The sequence below is a fragment of the Triturus cristatus genome, chromosome 5_1, assembly GCF_964204655.1.
Source record: "Triturus cristatus chromosome 5_1, aTriCri1.1, whole genome shotgun sequence".
NCBI lineage: Eukaryota > Metazoa > Chordata > Amphibia > Caudata > Salamandridae > Triturus > Triturus cristatus.
Window position 1 is genome coordinate 485,060,445 of NC_140587.1, and position 24,357 is coordinate 485,084,801.

The 24,357-nt window shown below is 41.7% G+C and overlaps 1 protein-coding gene across 9 annotated transcripts in view; it reads right to left on the bottom strand.

Annotated features, from left to right (window-relative positions):
• CPNE3 (copine 3) overlaps positions 1 to 24,357 on the bottom strand; it is a 434,216-nt gene that overhangs the window by 362,378 nt on the left and 47,481 nt on the right. Inside the window, exons 1-3 of one of the 9 annotated variants that reach the window (XM_085605325.1) lie at positions 5,860 to 5,917; positions 5,686 to 5,761; positions 5,516 to 5,587 (exon numbers count right to left, since the gene is read on the bottom strand). The exons of 5 other annotated variants lie outside the window; for them this stretch is intronic. The gene's annotated coding sequence lies outside the window, so the exon portion shown is untranslated. Of the gene's footprint in view, positions 1 to 5,515; positions 5,588 to 5,685; positions 5,762 to 5,859; positions 5,918 to 8,878; positions 8,986 to 11,200; positions 11,578 to 24,357 lie in introns of those variants that run through there. 3 more of the 9 variants (XM_085605323.1, XM_085605321.1, XM_085605324.1) reach the window with 3 other exon arrangements.

Genomic DNA, 24,357 nt, shown 5'->3' on the forward strand with positions numbered 1-24,357 from the left:
TTCATAGTTTCCTCCTGTAGGTGCACGCCTAATGTATCCTGTCAGGTGTCCCTTCCCACGCTGTAGCAGACATGAGCAAAACAGGTTTAGCTGGTGGCGTAAGTTATCCTGCCCATCGGAGCAGGTAGCACATTCCTTGCCAGCATCCCTAGATGATGTAGAAATATCTACGCTTCTTAAAGGGAAAGTTTTAATTTCCCTTATTTTGAGGTTTAATAATTAGGCATCAGTAGTTGTGTCCTTTGCAATCTCAGTTCCACAGGTATCCCTCGTTTGGGGGGTGGGTGAGTGAAGTATGCATGCATAGACGTGTGGGTGTTGGTGGTGATAATGATGGTGTCTGCAGTAATGGGGATTGCAGATGCACTGTACAAAAGCCAAACCTATTGCAATTGTCAATTATTGTTCTTTTTAATTCTACTTTTTTTTAAATTCTACTCTAGATATTTTAGTTCCTCCTGTAATGACGCTTAGTTCAGAGACTTCTAAAGACTTCTTAGTTTCTGAGATGATTCCTGCAACCCTGCGCTGTCTTTAACACTATTGTAGCATATGAAGTGTTTACTTTGTAATATATTGTATAAGTGAATTACGCATGGTTCTATTTTGAAAAGATACTGAAGGAGCTCTATCAATACAGACGTATTGCTGTGTATGTGCTGCTCATCTTTCTATTTCTGATGAATAAAAACAAAAAGCAAGTGGTGTGTGTGGCGGTGAACTCCGCTGCGCTGGGAGGAAACACCAAGGTCAATTTATCACTGCTAGCTCTTAGAACAGCAGTGCGATATTTTTGCTTTTTTTCAGCTCAGTTCTTAAACGGATTCATTTTACAGTGTTTTTGATTAAGACGTTGCTGGAATACACTTGGGAATAGCTGTTAAGTGAAGTTCAAGATTTTGAGCTTCCGGTTGTTTTTCAGTAAGGAATGTTACATTTCCTAGCTAGCGTGAAGGAGAGTTTTAGGTACATTAAGGAAATGTAGGCAAGGGTTATGCAAGGTCTTTATCCATTTATTTTTCTCAGCAGACTATCGGTGACAATGTTCTAGCAGCACAATAACACTGGGTCAACATATCCCAAATGTCCCGCTGGGGAGTGCCACCTGCAACTATTGGGCGCAATCAACAACCTATACACTCATACCTGGGTTCAAATCAAGGTCGATGACGGCCAGAGAACCACATGTAAAATTAGTTCCAACATAGGCCTGAAACGGGAGTGCGTCCTTGCCACACGCCTATTCAACATCTATATGGCAGACCTCAACAGTCATCTGGACCAAGTGGTGAGCAAAATCTGCCTAGACTGGCCCAGGAATAACTACGCTGCCTTCAATATGCAGGCTTTTTAAACAAAGAAGGCATGGGTCCTTGCACTTGCCAGACTGTACCACTAACATACTATACAACATATGAGATGTCCAGAAAGGTTCTTTATGACACATTAATGAAACCGAGACCCTAGACACTCAAATCAAAGGCCTGAATGTTTTATTTCACTCTTACTTCAGAATTTTTTAAGAACAAGATTAAACTATTATTTTTATGTCATCTTGTGGTGCAACACTTTTTTTTTTAAAATAACATTTTCATAATTACAAAAAATCATGCATAAACAATTCGTAATGCAGCACAATAGAATGCAAAACACTTTAAACATAACAGTGAGCAAATTAAATAATCATAAATTGTGAAATAAATTCCAAATGACCTGTCCTTACTTGTAATGTGCACTCGGCGGACACTACAAGTTCATTGACAGAGGCTTTTGCCAACTATCCTGCCCGTGTCTGATGCTTAAGGAATAGTAATTTTAAAGGGTGTTGTCCTTGCAGGGAAAGAGGATGGAAATTGTTCCCTCGAGGCACACCCAATAGATATCGCTTAAGCTGGAGTCAACGCGTTTCGAACCCCATCATGCTGGGGGGTTCTCCTCAGGACCTGGACTTGGTCTTGAACACTGTGAAATTAAATAACAAACGCCTATCTTAATTAGATCCTCCCTACTCAGGGTCTAGCACTCAGCCTGACTGTTACCTTTATAATTCAAGGGACCTACTTGTTTATCGGAGTGCCAAGCAGTTGATTTTCAATTGTAAAATATTCTTTAGAGCGTTGTCACTGAACAAAAATTAACATTGTACACATATTGTAATGCTGGCAGGAACGTCTTTGTGTTAAAAGAGATAGTGCATAAATAAGAGAAAACCCCATACCCCGGCCTGTTACATGGAACCGGAATGTGATGGAGATTAACAAGTCTCTGTTGTTAGTTTCCTTCTGTAGGAAGAAAGAAAGAAACTGCTCTGAGTCAATATGCAGGCGGCATAGCCTTGTTCAGCCAAACACTGATTGACCTGCAGCGCCTAATTGATCGGATATATGTAAAACCTGTGCTTGGAGCTTAATCATAGCACAACTAAAGTGGTTTGCATTTTGGAGTCCCTCGGCTAAATCAAAGCCCAAATTCACTTATTGGGCAAACTGGCAAGCCTTAGAACTGGGTAAATCTTCCAAGTACGTCAGTCTCCATCTGGATTCCCAAGTAACATTCTAAGCTGAGCTAACATCCCGAAAAGCAACAGACACTACAGAAAAAAAATTGTAAGAAATATCTCGACACATCATGTCCTTCAGGTCATTAGCCCAAAGTTCATGCTATCGATCACTTATGGGGGTGAATTGGTGAAAGGGAGAGATGCGCCTACTTAAAATATACTTCAGTCGAACCGCTTCAAGTTTTTGTTACCACAGCACGTCTAGCAAGAACTATGTTGACCATGCAGTGCTCTCAAGTGGTGTCAACAAGGCCCGCGCATCTTGCGTGCACTACCTCCAATCGGCTTTCAGTACCATTTGTATTGCCAGGAGATGCCTTTCTGACGTAGTGCGGAGCAGTTGGGGCAGACATCAAAGGAGAACCCTGACCAGACCGCCAGCCTGACAGCTGCAGATCTGCAGAGGACTCCTGAAAATAAATCAGGTTCGCCTCAGTAGATTGTATATACCAAATAAAGAGCAAAAACAAGCAGATGGGAAAGCGTATTGCTTACGATGTATGGTGTCACACGGCTCCAGCAGCACCTTCCGTGCTGAAATGCCTCATGCAGTGATAACGCATGCCCGGGAGTTGTGTGCGCGCTTTTTTTTTTTTTTTTTTAAACACGCGAGTGGTGAGCAAGTTATGTGCGCACGCGCAAAAAGGAAATTTTTAAAAAAGCACGCGAGTGGTGCGTGCGCTGCAGCAGCAAAAGTGATTGCGCTTCAGATGACGCCTCGGGTGCTGAAAGCTGGCGGCTGCGCGCATGCACGCGCACGTGACCGCAAACTCTAGGCCACAGTGGTAGCATTTTCTGAAGCCCTTACTAAAAGTCTCGGCCAGAGAAGCGCATGCGCTGGCTCAGGCGAGAACTAAAAAGTATATGAGCATTAGCCATATATATGCAGAGATGAGAAACTGGAAATACCTCCTTATTGTGTGACCTTCTAAAAACTACATTTATGTCCAGGTAGTAGGTAGAAAGCCTCCATGGTCACAAATAAACATTAAATCGTGCTAAAGGAAATCTAACTGCATTATCCCGTCACATTCAAGGAGTCAAGGACACAATGCAGGAGAGGGCGTGGCCTTACAGCAAGAGCGGTAGATCTCACATTTGGGGAACTAGGTTTGAGTCTTGGCAATGACGCTCAACATCCTGTGATTCTGGGCAAATCACTTAATCTCCCGTGCCAAACAAAAAATTAACGTGTCCTTGTGTAACGCAACTGGTGCTCATGTAATGCGCTCCGATACCTTCAGGTCAAGTTTGCGCTATATAAAACTCAGGAGAAAAAAAAGATCTGAGGACGATATTCACGCAAAGTATGTACCACTTTACTCCTTACTAGACATCGACCAATGGGCAAAAACGGTCATCCCAAGAGAGACCATGCTTAACCTATAATGTCGATTCCTATGCACCGTACAGGGACCCAAAAAAATGGTCTAAGGTATCTGTAACAGGCACAGAATGAGTATTTCTTCTCCACTCTAGGCCAATATTAGTTTTTTCAAGTCAATAATCTAAATTTCCTTTTAGCAGCGTATCATGCACAGTATTAACACATAAAACCCATCCTCAACCTTCTCCTCTACGTCAGGGCTTGACCATTGAAGCTTAATCGTCGTTAGTCAAAGCGTGTGGGCGTTTTGAATATGTAAATAAAAAAATATTTGATCATCCGAATTCAATAAATAGCATGTTAAGCATACTGGTAGACAGTTTCCAAAGGTTGCCCTGTTTAACATACATATGTTTAGTGGAGCAGTAATCACCAATGGGTATTCATGCCTAGATTGGCAACTGCTGTCAACCTATCCTTGATAAGGGCGATAAAACGCAAGATTACAAACTGGCCCCAAGGATCTACTCCACAAAGCACCAGCAGTAGAACAATGCAAAAGCACTATTAACATACATCACAAACCCATCTAAATTACCCCCCTTATTTAAGAAAGTCGCCTTCAGAAGTGAATCTTTTAAAATTTACAGGTCAATAGCAAATTTAATCGCCATATCCAAGATTCTGGAGACAAAAGTTGTTGCTTACTCTATACTCACAATCAACATGACAACCAGGACTTTACAAGCTGATACGGTAAGATGACATACTCAGGACTATGCTCCCAGAGTAGTAGAGGAGCCAAGCCGTGCTTTCCCATTATGCTAGATCACAGTGAAGCCTTTTACACTGTGGGCCATGAGATCCTGCTTCACTGTAGTAGGGTGCCCAACTAGCAGGCCTTGGTAGAGAGGGCACAGCCCTGATGAGAACTGCAATTAAACAAACAGGGGTAACCCTATAACCCAAGGAACCTGGGCTTTATCAACAAAAAATGAACAATGGTTCCGGAAGGGGGAAGTAATTATTTACACTTGAAAGAAATCAAATTTCACAAAACACAGCATTAGTAGATCAAAAGAAAAGATCAATCAATATTACGCAATGAATAATATTTGCAAAGAACCAAATAATTTATTTATAGAGATTCATTTTGGTATCAACTCAGTTATCAATTCATTGGAATATGAACGAAACATAGAGAAGGCTGTATATACAAAAATATTGGCAAAGAAGCGACGCAGTGACAAAGTGAATAAGGTGACTAAGTGTAGTGGTGAGGATGCAAGTATTTACAATATATATACACGTGATAATTAATAAAATACACAAACAATTTTTGCAGAGATTCGCAAAAAAACGTCCTCAGTTTAATTATAGAGAAAGGAAAAACCTTGTAAGCCACATGTCCTAATTGTTTTATAGTACAAGGAGTTCCAATTGATACAGGACTGTAGAACCGTCAACGTTTCGACCCTATAGTAACCAGTCGTTGTGCATAGTCGTATCGGGTCTTCTTCAGGACATAGGTAGTGTATAACAGCCTACACAAAATAAATATATATAGATCAGTATCTAAGCTGTGTTCAAAACTTTTTATTGTCAAGGAAATAATTCCATCAACTCACCTAAAATTCAGGAGATGAGACAGATTTTTCAATTACAATCGTGGCCACTCGATTTCAATCAGAAGGCACTGCCTGAGGACATGTATACACGTTAGTACGCATATACTATATGTGTAACGCATTTAGATTACATCATTGAAACACATAAAAAATTAATTAAAAATAGTTACCAGAATCATAGAGGGTCCTGATTCGGCTTAGTCTAGTTTTTAAGTTTTTCTTTCTTTATACTCTGATTCCAAGGACCTGTTGTGGATATAAACCCAAATGGGGATAATCCGAAATGTATTCAAATAACTAAGAACTTATGGTGTTGTAAGTTAATGAACCCCATAATTGCTCACCTGACTTCAGGGCAGAGATATGGATTAAAGTACTGTGGACATCAGGACACAAGTTCAGCTGAAAAGAACATGAAGCAACCCAGATTTAGTGACAACAGGAGTTGCTTGGTCTGTTCAGACGTTAATTTTAAGTCAAGTGTTCAAAACATCGAAGTATGTTGTGGTTACTGGCAAACAGAACGATTTCGGATATAGTATTATCAACGTTGCACAATAGGTAAAAGCTCCTCATGGGGTAAACGTTTTAGCTAGCTACTAGCTAAAAACGATAATATCAAAGTATCACCCGATAGTTAATCGCTCCTCAAGTGACAGGGACTGTGTGAGAGTCTCTGTGTACGATAATTACGCTGACTCCCCAGATCGTGACGGGCAGCTTAACATTCAAGCACCGGAAAGGCTGTGACCAAGCCACACGGTTAGTTAGCGCTAAAATTTTCCTTTAAAGCAATTTCACATGTTTCCTACCTGATGTCTTTCGTATTTATCTTCTTAGTTAATGGGAGTCCGTCTGCAGCATGTATCCGGCAGCGAACCGAGCGTGCAGCAGCTATATGAGAGCTGTCAGTGAACATAAAAACAGGACTAGTGCGGGCCAATTCGATTGGTCTTTCAGAGGCACGCTAATGCCCGTGTGTTTAAGGCGATTGTATACGCACTTAACTAGTAAACAAAATAACACGTTTCTGTATTTAAAAAGGCTTATTCCTGAAGGCTTCATTCTGTATTTAAAGCCAATGAGCCTAATTATTTTAAACTTGTCAGACGCTTGATATTGTAGCCTGGCAAAAAATGTATGGCTTATTCATAGGGTGTAACGGCAAAGGATATAACGTCCCAACATTGCGCAACTTTAGGAATCGGACTTACTCCCTAAATCTGATGAGAACTGCAGCTGAACTCCAACACTGTCCAAACAATCATTTGCAATGCAATAGGTCTCGCATTATTAAAGTTTGAGCTACTGGCATTGGTAATAATAATGCAACACCAATAGCTCAAACATTCAATAACGCGAGACCTATTGCATTGCAAATGCTTGTTATTTAATGTATATTACAAGTGTTTGCAAACAAACATTAAAAAAGCATGTTAAGCTTGTCAAGGCCAGATCAATTTGCTTTACCAGTGCTTGTTTAACATTGTATGTATCATTTCAAAATACCAGCACTCTGGAAAGAAGTTTTGGGTAAACATTCAAGACTGCCTGAAGGTGCCACACCTAACAAGGGGTCCTTGTTGTTGCTATCGGATGTAAAGATAAAATTGTGCTCTTAGCTGTAAATGGGTCTGCTGAGTCCCTAGCATGTTTCTATCTACTTACTTCAGTTTTGCTTCAGGTGTTTTGTTCCAGGCTTTCTGGTTTCTTTGACAACACGGAATTCCCTTTCCTATGGCCACGCCCATCGTTTAGAATTCTCAAACTCTGAGGTCATATGTGCCTCCTGTATTCTTGCAGCCTGGGGGCGAAGACACTCCTCTGGTAGTGAACACACCGCTGTGCCCTGTTGCATGGATGTGAGCCTGTCTGAGCGGGAGGGATAACAGGCTACACTTCTGTGAGTGCGCTAGGAATCACTTCTAGTTCTAGCTCTGATACCTCTGCTAATAAACTGGAGTAAACGCTTGGAATGGTTTCCTTGAAAGCTCAATACTAACACAAATACACCAAAATAACCAACACTGACCTGGAGTTCTTCTGGAGTAACATGTTACTCACCACGAAGCGCTTCGACCCCCTTCAGTGGAAGTAAGCGCTATCTACATGCAAGTAGGCTACATAGAAAGAGAACAACAATGCATAGTGAGGAGGCAGAGGATGGAATGCTCTGACGTTGATGGCATGAGGTCCAACCCAAGGTCTGTACCCGTAGCTCGTCACACACAGGGATATAACTCATGCTGATGTGCAACTACCCAGAGTTCGCCGCGCTGCTGTGGTGAATGGAAGAGCGCACTGCATGTGTCACGTGACACTGGGTCACACACAGCAGCTCGGAAGTATGTTTGTGACGGAATCAAAACAACTGTTTACATAGTGTTGAATGCTGCGGTTAGTTTAAATGAGCATCCGTAAGCAGTGAGGTTAAACCATTTTAGATGCGTCATAAACATATACATATTAAATATACAATAATAATTAGAAACAAAACCGTTAAAACCCATCCCCCCAAATTAAACCCCTCCCTTGGTGTTTGTGAAGTTAATGGCAGTTTCAAAATCAGGCGAGGATATTGTGGTAGAAGGGGGTTCATTTTACTGCCTGTCACTCGGAGCAGGAAGGGGACTCCGCTATTCTTGCCCTCCTCACTTTTAAAAGCTTCCATTCCAGCCTCGGAGCTTATTCACCATGGCATGCCTCTGCGCCCGCGTTACTACAGAGGACCCCAAAACATAACACCATAGCATGAAATAACATGGCATGTGTCCTTGCTAGCACATATTCAGGTTCTTGGCACTATGTAACAGATGTCTATTATTACCCAACTATATGGTACTCCTTTTATCTATCTTAAGGGTGGGACAGGCTGTATGGACTGCCAACATGTGATGGGGGAGGAGTCACACAGAATCACGCATTAGCGAACGGAACCACCAGACGCAGCCATGTAATGGGGGACACCACATTCCAGCCCTGGGCTTCAACAGGTGCAGCGGCAATCAGCCTAGACTACAACACCCATAATGCCTAGGTCATTGAAGCACCGGAATGGAGCATAATGTACTCAATGACATCTGGTAAACTTGTTTTCAAAGCAGTGTGTGTAGAGCTTTGCCACAAATGAGAACTTTCACAATGTTGCCAAGTGTTAGCATACTTGTTCCTAGACCAGTGTAACCTGGTTAAGACAATCATACACAGGCAGTCTCTTTCTTCATGCAACGGAGACGTGACACTGGTGCCATGCGACCCGCGCAGCCTCTCCCGTTTGTATGGCATGATCAGAGAGCCCGGGCAAGCAGAGATTACAGACACCCACGCCACAAGTGTAGTGTGAAATAAAGACAGAGCCCTTACCAGACTGTGCGCAGGTGAGGCGCCTACTCGTCCTGTCACGCGAGACCACGCGTCCGGGCCTCCTGCGCCTCTGCTGGGAAGGGGAGAGCAAAATGTTGCAGAAACCAAAGGGACACAAAAACACCGAGAGCACACAGCAAGCAAACCCCGGGAACTAGCTGCCACTCCCACCTACGAGAGCTGCCTGTGAACGGGGTGATTCACAACATAAACTATCCACAGGAATGCCTGGAGTACAAAGAGCTGCCGTTTACTGCGGCGCGAGACAGGCGGGTGACAAAGAGACAGCGCCACTTCACAGCGCTTAGCTGTTGCCTGGATTTACCCTGATCAAAAGGTGACGAAGATGGTACAAAGGAACATACATTAAAGATTGGAGAATTTCAGACTTAGGATAAGTAAGAAAAGAACAGAAAAGAACAGTAAACAACGGTCGGGGAGTAATAGGGACAGGCACGGCGCCAGAATGTCAGGTGCGGCTAACAGCAAGAGGTTTTAATGGAAAGTCCATACTAATAGCAAGACTTTATTGCATACAAATCAGGACACTTGGAGGCTACAGGAAAGAATACTTCAACAATATAGCAAATAAACACAAGTCAGCAACATCCAAAAACAAAGCACCGTGCCAAGACATTTTTTGTGGCAGGCAGTCAAGGTGTCTTCACCCTGCCCACACTCCTGTAAAAGGCTGAGTCAGTTTCATGTCCTAGTGTACAATTGAAGCGGATACGATCAAGGCATGAGTGACCATTAAAATATGTGTTCTGGTGCATGACAAAAGTATATGGTTAAAGTATATGTTTACCTCTGACCTACCAGGTGTAAGAAACACTTGCAACTAAAAATAAGGCTGTGTTATTTGTGTTTCCTATTGTTTATAACTTTTTACATGTAGCTGTTGAGTCAAAATGCAAGAAAGTATTTAATCACGCTGGTAGAAAAGCAACTGTTTCATACATGCAGTATTCCCTCATTCCATTCTTTTATCCGCTCTGCTCGGTTTCACAATTGAGAGATTGCATAGTTTTGTTAAGCAACAGGATCAAACCCGTCATCTTTCAGATAACTCTGCTGCCCCCCTGAACGAAATTATTCACCAAAGGAATGTGAGCAACTTTGCTATTCCACTGCCTAACCACTACTAAGTATGAACGCAATTTTAGGCACTGGAATAGCAAAGTTGCTCACATTCCTTTGAGGGAGTGAGACCGTTGTCTCCCAAGGAGACGTCTGTCGTAACTACTTCTCTCACACGACGTGGAAAAATTATACTTCCTACATGATAGAGCCAGACAATGTTGCACCCCCTTACAACCCACAATATCTCACTTGCAACGGGCAGAGTCTAGTTGTCAACAGAGCAGTAGGTGCCGGTGCACTTTGGCGCGGGGTGGAAAGGGGCCTCTGGTGGACCCCAAATAAGGCTGCATTTTACTAATAGACTGTTAGCATAGGGCCTATTTCCCTTGCTTGCAGTGGCGCCCACAGCACGTTTAGCTATTCCACTGTGCAATGGATGCTCCGAGTAAATGAAATTTGGGATTTTTTCACCCCCTGCGCTTCAAACACTGGTGTTATAAATACTATCTGGCGCTATTATGACTTCACCTTCATGTAGGGCGCAACATAACAAAAATATGTTTGTGGTAATGAGAAGTAGGCACGTCGATAACATCCACATGTTCACACCTGCTGATCTATGCTGCTAAATTGTGATTTTGTATTCACAAGCACGTGCATGCTTGCGATGTGCCCTAACAGGCCGCCGAGATCTCCAGCAAAGGTGTCTGCTCGCGGCTTAGTTTCAGCCCTCCACTCATTCCCAGAGCATCGGGTTGGCTCGGTTTCGTTCACACAGCGGGGAAAGGAAAGGAAACGAAACCACAGGGAAATCAAGAGATGTGAATTTATGCAGCGTGGCCTCAGAATGGTGCAGCCTCTTTTGCTTTATTTGTTCTTTTTCCGGCCCGCCCCCACGTCCGTTGGTGAATAACTACTGTTTACATATGGCTCGGCTAAAGCAGATGCCTGCACTCCAAAATGCCCAGGCAGGCACTACGGTGTTATTCGGCCTGCTAAGCCACCAGACCCACAACGCACATTTACAAGCCACTTAAAGTGATAACTGGCACTAACAAGTCCGCGCGGCGCGCGCCAATTTGACTTGGCTGAAGCAGATGACCTCCGGAATGCCGGAGCACCACCGCGCCAGTGTTTTATTCAATCTGCTGAGCCAGAGCCGGGCCACATCCCATATTTAAAAACAAATCGTTACGTAGATCATAAATATGAGGACTGTCAAACAACTCACTGACTTACCTCTGTGTGGATTGGAAGCACGAAGGTGATCGAAGTACGCAGCACTTTTTCAAAGCAAGCAACGCATGCCTGCAGCCTGTCTATCTTCGTTCCGCACCGAGGACACAGCCTCCTACCGTCGCTACGTGACGTCACATGCCCATACTCGTACCGCATAGCTCAACCAATCCAGACACTGCTCCTGATGTTACAGGAGCGCCTGGACTGGTTGGGGGCAGACAACCTCACTGCTCATACTGAGCCAGGGGGCTGCGGCGCTTTGAGTCACCCCCGGCTCCAGTATGCACAGTTGAAGAGCCGCTGAGAGGCCTCTAATGCGCATATCAGGTTGGCCGGAGAGCTGCAGCAGTCCAACCCGGCATGCACTCTTGGACTCTGTCAGTCAGTCGGTCAATAATTGTAAGTTCCTCCCACTCCTCAGATTTGCACTGGTTTCTCCTGGCCCCGCCTCAGCCCTCGATGCTGTAACCGGCCACGGCAGGTCTTCAATGTAATTCAAAACGGTTTTAGCAGCATTACATCTAATTGAATTGGGGGCAACGAGGGCCAAACTGTAAGTGGGGCAACGCCCCCACGCCCTAATGGAGGCACCGCCCCTACCTACAAGTTAAATTCCCTGCCTACAAGTTAAATTCAAACAATACAAATTAAATAGAACACTGTGCTTCAGGCTTGCATCACCGATCATACCACCTTACCATAAGAAATCAGTAGGAGGCACTGCTTCCTAGTATAAGCTGTCAAGCTCTGGAACTCACTACAAGCTAACATTACAAGCACTCGGGGGTATATACATTTCTGTAAACACCTAAAAACATGGCTAACTGCACCACCCACATCTGAGGAACAGAGCGCAGAAAACAGTTGAACCCTCAAGTGCAATCCTCAGCTTGAAACCCACAAACTGCAAACAACTCAACCAGCAAACCGCTTTCAATATGCAGGTAAGCTAAGAACCTATGGTTCACCATGGCATTATATAGTTATGTACTTGAATATATAACAGTTATGGCTCACCATAGTTCTATAAGCATAAGACGTAGCAGTCGTCAACAAATTATACTTAATACCTCTTAAATTCATATAAGGCATATCTGCTATGATGCTTGTCCATCACCAGCAGTGTACAGCCAAAAACAACCATCACAAGATGAACAGGCATGGAATAACTTAAGTGATCTGTTACACATTGCTGGACAATTTAGAGGACGTTAAAATAGTCCACCACTGCAGGTCCCAAGTAGAAAACTGCGGGTCTGTCTCTCACATTTCATCATCCAGCACGGTGCTACACGCAGCGTCCCATAACACGATAAATGCAGCGGAGTGGTCATCACACATGATATGGTAACACTTAACACAGAATCAAAACAAAGACAATATTCTTCCAACCACACACCCTGTATGGCGTAGCGTGCTACTCATGTAGGCCCATGCTTCAGCACCCCACATGTGTAGTAAGCGCTATATAAATGCTGCAATGCAATACATTCCTAGTGCAAACCCTGGTAATATAGCACATATACAACTGGGAAAGGTCGCCTGCACTCACAAAGGCTAACTTATGAAGTACTGGTCATACTTAATGTTTCTGGATTTACATTGCATTTATCCTAGGATCATATTTCACTTAAAGAGTTTTGGACATGATCATGCAATTCTGTAGAAAGTAATTATGACTACTCACAAATGCATGAAGTCAGTGTATTCGTTTTCAAGTCTCCGGAGACTAGGTAAGGATTTCTTCAAGATAGGTGTGAATCAAACATGTAAGTCAGTTTTACAGCCGTCCGATGCTAGAAGGGTTGATCATGCAGAACCTTAAAGTCTCCATCTAGAATCTTTACCTGTATTAGGTTCACCCAACAAACTAACAAACTACATATCAAATAAGAAGTTCACGTTTATATTTACGACACTATGTACAAGCCCTATTTGCATTTATTCTGATGTTCAACTCACACCTCCAGAGTCATGCTAGTATGGAGTAGCTTGTACATGAGCACATGATGATAGTTAAACAACATCCACTATAAATCTCACTACACACAGCTGCAGCCAAAAAAATCCCGCTCCCACTCCAAGGGTACATGTGTGAGGCAATCCACACAAATTCAACGTGCTTCATTCGGATCACATGGTTTTTGTTTAGGGCCGTGTTTGCTATTTGCATGGATTCTTGGTGCACTTGTTCCTGCTGCTCTTAGCAAACCTGTGATGATGAGTAAGTATGCATTGCCCTCATGTCACAATTAGACTGTTCTGTATATAGTAACAAACCAAGTCCATTCCAGAACATAGTTGGTAAAAATAAACTACTCCTAATTCTTTCAATGACAAGATTTTTTCGCAAAATGTATCGCTCTTTAATAATCTACGACCTATTATTGGAGCCCTATTTCATACACAAAGGCATTTCTTTGCAGTGGAGCCCTGCTCAGCTGCTTCTGTTAGCACATACTGCCAACAGGTTGATGCAGCACAGAAAAAATAAGAGCCACTATTCTAGGTTTTGGCGGTCATACAGACCACGCTGAAGATTTACCATCAACCTAGGTCATCACATCGAACAATACTGCAATGGCATCAGAGTTGCAATGCATGCTGTAAAGGATGAGAACTGCAAGCAGAAGTCATATCATTGCAAGTGTTAACACCACGTGTGTTTCTCATTACAAATGGTAATGGTTTATATTGATATCTGCACATAGAACCGCTTTAGCCAGAGGGTAGCACAAAAGAATCTTGAAGGTAGGAAGTGAACAAGAAGGTTGTAGGTGTTTCATTGGGATTTATATGTTATGCATGTACGTGGTATCTCTACCGCACAAGCCTAGCTAAAAGGCAGCAGAGTGCTGGACAGGGTCACAGACAGCCATAAAGTCAACGAGTGATAGGAGAATTAGTTGGTAAATGGATTGTAATTTAGTGTTCTTTAAAGACATCCAACTTTAACTCACTCCTAAATTGGAGCAGCGTTGGGCCAGTCCTAATGGATACAGGTATGTTGTTCCAGAGTCTGGGTGTGTACATGGAAAAGGCCTGCTGCCATGCACCTTTCTTTATATACTTGGACTGCAGCCTGATAGTGTCCTGGCTGCAAGTGTGCAGAGAACCACCAGGGATGGTGACCTTGTCTGCAAGATAAGCTGGAGTGCAGGTTGCGATGGCTTTGTAAATGATTCAGCTGGGTTTGAAGATGGTGCTGGCTGGCAAGGGGAGCCAATGGAGGTCCATCAGAACGGGGGCGACATGAACATATTTCTTTAGGCCCTGGATGAGACCTGCTGCTGTATGTGAAACACACATTAAGGGTGTCAGTGTCAGGGTATTACCACCACCAAGATGTAACAATACAAGGGCTGACACAGCAGTTTTGTAGTTGCTTTCTGGAAGATATGGTTTCATTTTATCTAGAAAAGACAGCTAGTGCCAGGCTGATTTTATGGGTCATTTTGATCCTTGAGGAAGAGGTTGGTGTCCAGGGTTACTTGGCATTCAGTGAAAGCTGGGGTTCAAAGTCGGCAAGGTTCATGTCATTGAGCGAGGTTTGTACGGTTTCTTGTTTGTTGTTTTTGGCAAATAACAGGATTTCTGTCTTCGTTGGGATTAGCTTCAGGGAGGCACTGGAAATCCAGGTCTGGATAATGGTATGCCAACCATTTACATTTGTTTCATATGCATCACCTAAAGTCCATCTGCACTTACTGATGCAACATCTTCTCTGTTATATTCATGGAGTGTCAGCTCACCCCACAGCTAAATGTAGCATAGAATTAATGCTATATATAGTCCTTGCATTGAAAGTACCCTGTACTTGCAGATGGTACTGCAAGGGGCTGAAAATACAGTTGTTCAACAATAACAAAGCGCTTCTTTAAATTAGTCTTATGAAGCGCTAGTTTAGTCCTATTTTTAAAATGCTACTACAACCTTGGAACATAAACAAAAATACCAAATGCTTTTAATGATGATAATATTTAGTTTTATAGAGCACCCCTTACTGGACTTCTGTTTCTACATGCTATAAAAATAACTAGGGTTACTTTTTCCCAATTGAATGCTATTCAGTTTAGAACCTTATAAGGATGGGAGTCTGAATTGATCTTACCGGGATTCAAAAGTGTAATCTCCAGATCACCGAAGATCTCAGTAATTAGTTTTTTCAACTTGTTGACCTATTGTGCCATCTATTTTATACGTAATAGCGATTTACTTTCAGTCTATTGGTCAGCTGCACCGCTGGACCAAACTATAAGAAATGCAAAAGCTTAAAACAAGGTATTATACACAATGTAAAGATGCTGTGGGGCGGCCAAAAGCAACCAAACTGCTCTTGCCCAAAAGGCACTCAAAAGAGTTTGTTTTAAAAGTAAGACACATACTGTAATGGAAAAAGCCGTCCGAACAGCACAGAAAGAAAAAGGGTAGTAAACACCATTATCAGTAAATGCATTGCTATCTTTTATGTTGTTTAAATGGCCGTGAATCCGATTGCTGCAGACACATTGTCAAACACTAATAGAACAAGCAATGGCAAGGCCAATAGATCTCTCATGGGCTGCCATCTTTTTGGGCAAGGACTACGTTATTTCCAAACTTTTTGCAAAACTTTATAGTTGGGAAAGCTGCTGGTCCTTTGTCAATCCAAAACCTTGTTAAAAACCACACAGAACAAAAAACAGTGCCTAAAAGCGACTTTTTTGGGGACGTAAAAGCACATTGTCATAGTAGTCCCTGGCAATGAAGTAATCTACTTTGTATGTGAATGTGCTCATTGTGAAACAGGAGAATGCCACTTCTCTCAGTGAAGTTAGCCAAAGGCTGAAGTGGGCTGATCTTTTACCTTTGTGCTATTTACCCTAATGTGTAGAAAAAAATGCAAATGGCAATAGCAGATCAATGGATGAAGCAGGCTGGCTGAATGTCCGCATACGTAAATATATTATGCATACAATTTTAATAAAATCAAAATATCTTTTCTGCTGGGCATGACGTGAGTCGCCACAAGATGGCCGTGTCAGGTTAGGGCTCCACGCATCGAGCGAGACCCTTCTCTTCATCTGAGGTTTTTTCCACCCTGCAGCTGCATGGACTGAGGTGTTAATTGAGCGGACGCGGGGGCTCAGGTAGTTGTTTTATTTTCGCATTTTCATTGCTGTTTTCTGCCTGTATTCCCCGCGCCGCTCCTGCCTCAGGTGTATGCCGTGGCGACTGCCATTTGGACATCGGCAGTGCACCCTCTTTCCTGACAAGATTCCCATCGCTGCGCGGTGTTTGATGCCGCCGTGGCAGCCTTGTTCTAAATTTATCTGGTGAAACTCCCTGCTGGAGCTGAATAACGGAACAATGCTTTCCTCAATTGCTGAATGGCTGCAGTTCTGGGGGTTCCTCACTGGTGGCATGAGAGCCATTTTTTTCATGAAGGCATTTTACCCTGATTGAACTGCTTCAGAAGAGGGGCATCACTAGTGTTTTTCTTTTCTGTTTTTTGCCAATATACAACTTGTTTCACTGGTAGCTGTTCACAGCAGTCTATATAGGTGGTTGCGCCACTCATACTGATTAGTTCAGTGAGTTGGGTTATACCTGCCAAAGAGAAGGCTTATTTTCCTCAAACTGAGCACTTTTTAATATTAATGTGTGTCGGAATGAGCCTAGCTGTCATGCCCGGTGTGCTTGTTTCATCTGTCAGTGCATTTCCTACAATATATGGTGGTCGCTATTAACTCCATTTGGCTGATACTCAACTAGTTCTTCAACTCGGCGCTATTGGAATTGTACATCTCGCCCTAGTTGTGTTGTAATCTGACTGACTGTTTTTGCTGGTGCTGCTACTTTCAGCTGCCTCCTCATGGTGCCTAACTTCATATGTCATCTTTGCTCTCCTTTTGGTCATTTCAATATACTACCACCCTCTTTTCCTTATGGATTCACCTTCCTCCGCTGGTCAGAAACCCATCGCATCAGGTATGTCTTGTCTTCACAAGGAATCCAACACCGCGGCCCCTTCCAAACGCCATAAGAAGGAACCCAATTCGCCAACTAAGTCTCCATTGCCCATCACTTTGGAGGATCTCATGGAGGAGATAAAACGTATTAAACTTTTTGTGATTGAAACTAATGCTACGCTTCAGAAACTTGACGAGAAATGGTCGAACTGAGACTCAAGAGTGTTGGCGATGGAACAGTGAATTAGCAATACTCAATATGTGATCCCTCAGGTTGCAGCCATGTCTAAGGAAACTGCTCTCCTCAAGGCACAAACAGAGGACTTAGAAAATCGTAATAGGCGCAACAATCTCTGAATTTATGGCATTCCTGAAGGGGAGGAGGGGGGGGGGGTCGGACATGATCGCCTTTTTAAAGATGCACATCCCCAAAATTGTTGAACTCAAGGATGGCACCAGTCTTAACTTGCAACGTGCCCATCGCATCGGTCCTAAAACTGGAAGCTGATCTCCCTCATCTTTGACCAATCGTCCCAGAGCGATCATTGTATTATTTCAGGAATACACCGAGCCGTTAGTGATTCTTTCAGCGGCAAAGCAGATGTTATGGTCCGGTCACAGTCTTTTTTTCTCAGGCCGTTGCCCGTGCTACTGCTGCCTGTCGGAAGTAATTTCTCTCTTTTCGCTCGGCGCTCCGCTCCATGAATGCCAAATATGGCCTAGTTCATCCCTGTTTCTTCAAAGTAACCTACAAAGAGAGGTCCTACTCTTTTGATCGTCCTGAGGACTTGAAACAATTTATTTTTAGCCATAAGGGAGATGAGATGGACTTTGGAGGGTCTTAAACGTCATTGTCGATTTGTTTTATGTTCTGTCTTCTGAGATAAATGACTTCTATTCAACTGCTCTGCAGCTATATGCTCTGCTTGTCGTTATCTTTATGTTATGCTATTGTTGTCCCTTTTCGTCATTATGACTCGTCAGCCCAGTTTAGATGATATTGCATTATGTGATTTTACCCTTGTTTTTCTCCGCAGAGGTTTCTTCCCTGTGTTGACATATTCCCCAGATGCCTCTTTCCTCCTTGCCCTCTCGTTCAATTCCTAATGTTCATGGCCACCCTTCCGTATGGTAAGTGTTAAACGTTCCATTGGCTATCATGGCTGTATGTTGTCGCCCCTGTTTTATTGTTCTTAGTTGATCTTATTTGTGTTTGTTATATAATGGCTTCTTCCTGATTTGTTCTCTATTTTATGCTCCTTTTTCCATTTATTCTTTTCCTCTTTTATTCAAAGGTTTCGGTTGTTCTCGGATGTCTTGGCTAGTTTGGCTGTCTGTCTTCTCACGCGGCTTTCTGCTTCCCCATGTTATTTTTCTCATTCTGGATACTTATTTCGTCTTTTTTTGACTGAAGTCCTTTGGCTTCTAGTCAGCTGTCTGTTCTCTATCTCTTGTTTCCTTTGCTTTTTCCTGTGCCCCTCTCATTTGTTTACCTTTTTCCTCTTTCACCCCCGTTTATTCTCTAAATGTATTTCTTCTTTTATTCCCTTCTTATACTTTTCTTATTTTTTCTTTTCATATTATCTTATCTCAATTCAGTTTTTCTTTTTTCTCTTTATCGCCCTCTTCCTTTCTGATTTCTACCCTATTATCTAATTGTTCTTCTTTCCTGTAATCTTCATATTTTATTATTCACATACTTCTTTTTATGTTCAATTGCAAAATTTTCAATGCACTCATGATCTTGATTTTGGCTGTTTTTATATTGACTATATAACTTATGTTGAATTATCTAATATTGTTACTAGTACTAATATCTCTTTTGCCTTGTAATGTCAGATAATGTTCGGATTATTTCATGGAATGTGAAAGGGCTACATAATCCAGTTAAGAAACAGCAGGTACTTACCCATCTCTGTAAACTTCAATGCAAAATTGCTATGCTACAATAAACACACCTTAATGAGTGATATTAATTCCCTTAAAAAGCAATGGGTGGGTCATGTTTATAGTTCTCCTTCCAAAGATAGGAAAAATGGTGTTGCAATACTCTTTCACAAATCCTTATCCCTCACGATAGAAAAAGGAGAGAAAATGATGATGGTTGATGGCTCCTTCTTCATTCTATTATTAATGGATCCCATGTTACCTTACTCAATATCTATGGCCCAACAGGCATTGACTCCCAATTTTGGCAGTATATGTCCTATATCCTTCATACTTGTTCAAGCTCTAACCTCAGTGTGTGGGGACTGTAATCAGGTCATGGATCCTTTCCTTGATAGGAAATCATCTTCTAGGTACATCCCCAATAAAATGCAAACAACATTTGTTAGGACTATTCATGCACGAGGCCTCGTAGATGCCTGGAGAATATTCAACCCAGACAGTTTAGAAAATACATTTTAATCCCCCACTCATAGCTCTACCTCTAGAATAGATTACATATTTCTAAGCCCACACCTCCTTTCTAACCTTCTACACACAGAGATTGGTTCCATTCTCATCTCTGATCACGCTCCTGTTTTGATTAATTTAGACACCTTCTTTACCTTCTAAATCTCGTTGCTGGCGTTTTAACAATTATCTTCTTAAAGATCCCTCCTTTCTAGGCCGCTTTAAAGATTTTGTTTCTGAATTCTTTCTTCTTAATTCTACTCCTGATATACCCTTTCATACTATTTGGGATTCCTTCAAAGCAACAGCCAGAGGCTTTATTATAGACTGTGTTGCTAGCAAAAAGAAAATGTATTGCAAATAATCTACTTTTCTACATGCTCATTTCTCATCTAAAAATGCCGATACCCTCAAGACTTTAGTCCAAGCAAAACGTAACTTTAATAGGACATCCACGGAGGAGACCTCGGGGACGTTGTTAAAAGTGAACTCTAAATCTTATGGTGGTCACAACCGTGCTGGTAAACTTTTAGCGATCTACCTGAAGGTTAAATCTCACAGATCTAGAGTAGTCAAAATTATTGATGACAAGGACATTCCCCACCTTAAAGATGAAGAAATTTGAATGTGTTTTACAGATTTCTATAAGAATCTTTATACTCCTGAAACTTTCCTGTCTGACACAAATCTGGACTCTTTTTTCGATTCACTACCTCCTCGCTCCTCTCCTCTTCCTGACTGCTCAATTTTGGAAGGAGACATTTCTCTTTCTGAGACTAAATCCTGCTCTGTCCAGGTTACCGAAGGATAAGGCTCCTGGCCCTGATGGTCTCACTGCGGAGTTCTATTCTTGCTTTTCCTCGGTTCTTCTGCCCCATCTGTTATTTCTTTTCCAACATTTTGTTAGTCATGGTGAAGCTCGTGGCTCTTTTCTTGAAGCCATGATCGGTTTCATTCCTAAAAAAGATAAAGATCCGTCCCGATGCGCCAACTACCGCCCTATATCTTTGATTAATTTGGATTGTAAGCTCTTTGCCAAGATGTTAGCCCTTTGCATCAATCAGGTCCTTCCTGATTTAATCTGAACAAACGGGGTTTGTTAAGGGAAGGAATATTTCTTATAACTCTAGAACTTTTCTCAAAATTATTCATCTTGCAGCTAAGAGTTCTTCCCCTATAGCTGCCATAACCCTGGATGTGGAAAAAGCTTACGACTGCGTCCATTGGCTTTTTATGACTCGCGCTCTTAAATGGCATGGGTTCGGTCCTTCTTTTCTATTCCTTATTAATCTAATATATTCCTCTCCGATCACTTTAGTCTTCATTAATGGATCGCAATCTCCTTATTTCCCTTTACAGAGGGGTACCCATCAGGGATGTCCTCTCTCTCCATATCTTTTTATCCTTTCTCTTGAACCCTTTCTTCACTCCTTGCGACACTCCCCCCGCATTCCGTGACTTCACGCACAAATCTGTCTAAATGAAGTTCACTGCTTACGCTGATATTAAGTTATAGGTCTCTGATCCTTCTACTTCTATGCCTGCTTTAGCCAAAATTCTCTCTTCTTATGCGGCCTTGTCAGGGTATAAATTAAATTTTTCCAAATCCGAGGTGCTTCCTTTAAATAAATATTATTTAAGAAGCATGTTTGAGGGTATTGATTTTAAATAGAATACTAATACTATCACTTGCTTAGGTATTAAATATTCTTCTACCCTTGCCAAAATGATTCACTTCAATTTAGAAGAGGTCTTATCAAAAGTTAAGAATACGGCAGATGGATGGTCCCCTCTTTTTTTGTCGTGGTGAGGTAGATTAGACACCATTAAAATGATGATGCTTCCCATTATTAATTTTTATTTATCCATGCTACCAGTTAGATTACCATTGAAGTTTTTTAAAACCCTTAATGGGAGTCTGAGTAAATTTCTCTGGAACGGCCGGAAGGCTCGTATTTCTTTAGCCCTTCTCTCTGCCCCAAAATATCGGGGCGGCGTTCATTTTCCCAAATTTCAACAGTATCATTCTTTTCTAATTCGCCAAATGTTACCCATATATATCTACTTCGGATGACGTTCTCTCTTCTGTTTGGTACAAGTTGGAGGAATCTCCGATTTCTCCTTTCCCTTTTTCTCTCTTAGCAAATTTTACCCATTCTCCCATTCTCCTCGCTCTTTCAATTATCCAACGATTTCAAAATTCATTTCAACTTTCCATCCTATTAAATGTAAATCTCATACTCTCTTACAGATATTTTTAGATTCTTCTATTTGGCATAATAAAAATATCAAATTGTCCAACCACACTATTTTTGGGAAAGCTTGAGCGGCCAAAGGGATTTTTCAAGTTAAACAATTAAAACAGGATGCTCGTTGTCTTTCTTTTCAAGAGGTTCAGTCTACATTTGACCTACCTGCATCTTCACTGCTTAGATACGAGTCTCTACGATTGCTCTTAACGGACCAGCTTTCTCTACTTTCTAGATCTCCTCTTCCCCCTCAGGATCCTCTGTTAGAACCACTATCTATCTCCCCTTTCATTAAAGCCTCCCAAGTCTACAAATACCTTCATTTTTCTTCTCCTAGCCACCCAAAAAGTAAAGTTGAGCTTTTATGTGAATCTGATCTACAACGCGCCATTTCCGTTCATACTTGGAACTCCATTTTGACACGCATACATCACACCTCTTGTAATTCTAGCACCACTCAGACCCATTATTATTGTTATCATAGATTATTCTTAACTCCATTATCAATCTCCAGGTATAGTTCACATCTATCACCGAATTGTTGGGTATGTCCTCCTACTCCTGGCTCCTTTATGCATTCCTTTTTTCTTTGCCCTAACATTGCCCGTTTTTGGACGAGGGTTTGTGAATCCATCTCCTCCATTTGTAATATTAAATTCTCTTTTGACATATACTCCATATTTCTGGGGAGCAATTCTACAGAATGGGTTGGTTCCCGCAGAGTGGGTATATTTGTGGATTTGTTAATTGCTATTGCATTTCAGGTAATTACCTCTAATTGGAAAAATGCCTCGAAGGTTTCCTTCTCAACCTGGTGGAACATTCTTCGTTATCATCATAGACTGGACAGAGCTTCTTCCAAAACTTCTCAACAACTTATTCGTAAAGAAGCCTTCTGGTCTCCACTTACTATCAATTTATCTGCATTTGCACTGCGGAATGAAAATAGTTTATCAACCACCATAAGTACCTTATTCTAAACATTTATCTCTTTTATTCCATTTCCTTCAATATGTCACAAATGCAATTATTACTCTGTTTTTGGATAACAATGTGATTATTATAAGATTATTGTTCTACTGTAATATTAGATGTAGATATTAGATCTCCAATTTCTTTTCTTCCTTTTTCTTTCCTTCTTTTTCTGTCTTTTCCCCCTTCTTTACATTTTCCTTTCCTCTGTAAAATCGAAAAATGTAAAATGCTATTTATTCTTTGGTACACATTTTATCATTGCTTTTTCTTTGTGGCATATCTTTAGATCCATGATAACAATTTGAATGATACTTATTCCACCAATTTATTTATTCAGTTGTTAAATTAATGCTACTTGTTTTTTATGCTTTGTTGTATATTGTACCCATGTTTGGAAATACTTTAATAAAGCTCTTTAAACTCAAAATATATTTTCTAACGCTAGACCTAACAACCCTTACCCACAAGAAATCCCAAAGCTTAGGAAAGAAAGAAATCCTTCAAAATAACAGTAGGTCTGGCTTTATGAGCCACGTAAACACAGGCATTCACAAATGTTGTTTATAAGTGTTGTATGCAAAAATGCTCTAGCACGTTAATTGGCAAGGATCGCTCCCTTCCGTGTGGTGGCGATCGCCACTCATCCTACAATCAACTGGGGTAGCTCTGCCTCCTCGACGATAAAACAGCTCTGAGCAAAGGGAAATCAACATCCGGGTGCTAAGATGGTACACAGCACAAGGAGACAAGTCTCTCCAGCTACTTATGGAATTCAGCCAACATTCTCACAACTAAACGTTCACATGGTGTGTTGCACTCTACTGATTTACTAATGTACTGGCATCTGGTGAGGGGTATTAGGCATTATATCAATGCAATTATAATACACTATCCTCACTAAATAAAACACAAAGCCATAAAATCCAGCTTTGGTCTCTGCATTTTGCTACCAGATAAGGACCAAGCCCTCCCCCTTCCCTTGGAGATCGCAATTCAGATAAGATGTTTTCAGCCTTAGAACCTCCAGTGCATCTCGATGGTAGCCAGAGCGCTGTCATAACACCATTACCTTTAGTCTGTGGATAATTGGGAAGATCTGTATTTTAGTCTTATAGAAATTTCCCTCTAAGAGGTACTCCTTGCTCTACACATTGACTGTTAGGAAAGAGGTTGTGACCTTATCTTATATTTTGTTACTAACACCTACGATAGACTTTTGGGTATTTTCGAAGCATGTACGGATTATGGCCTAGCCAGTTTTTTTTAAGTAACAGTATGGTCTGAGAGAAATCATAACACTACTTTTTGGATTTTAGAGGAATGCGATAGGCTGCCCACTCACAACATTCCAATTCAATTCATGAATTGTAATGTTGTGAGTGGGCAGCCAATCGCATTCCTCTAAAAGCCAATAAGTAGTGTTATGATACGCTCCGTGATTTTTGTTGATAAGAGTCGCCTGTGTAACAGGCAATGTAAACTTTTCAGATAGCAGCAGTGTTTTATGGTGTGTAAGTAGAGGTATTTGTCGACAGCACAGAATACTTGGGAAAGGTTTCAAACTTCAAAATCCTGTCATCAAACT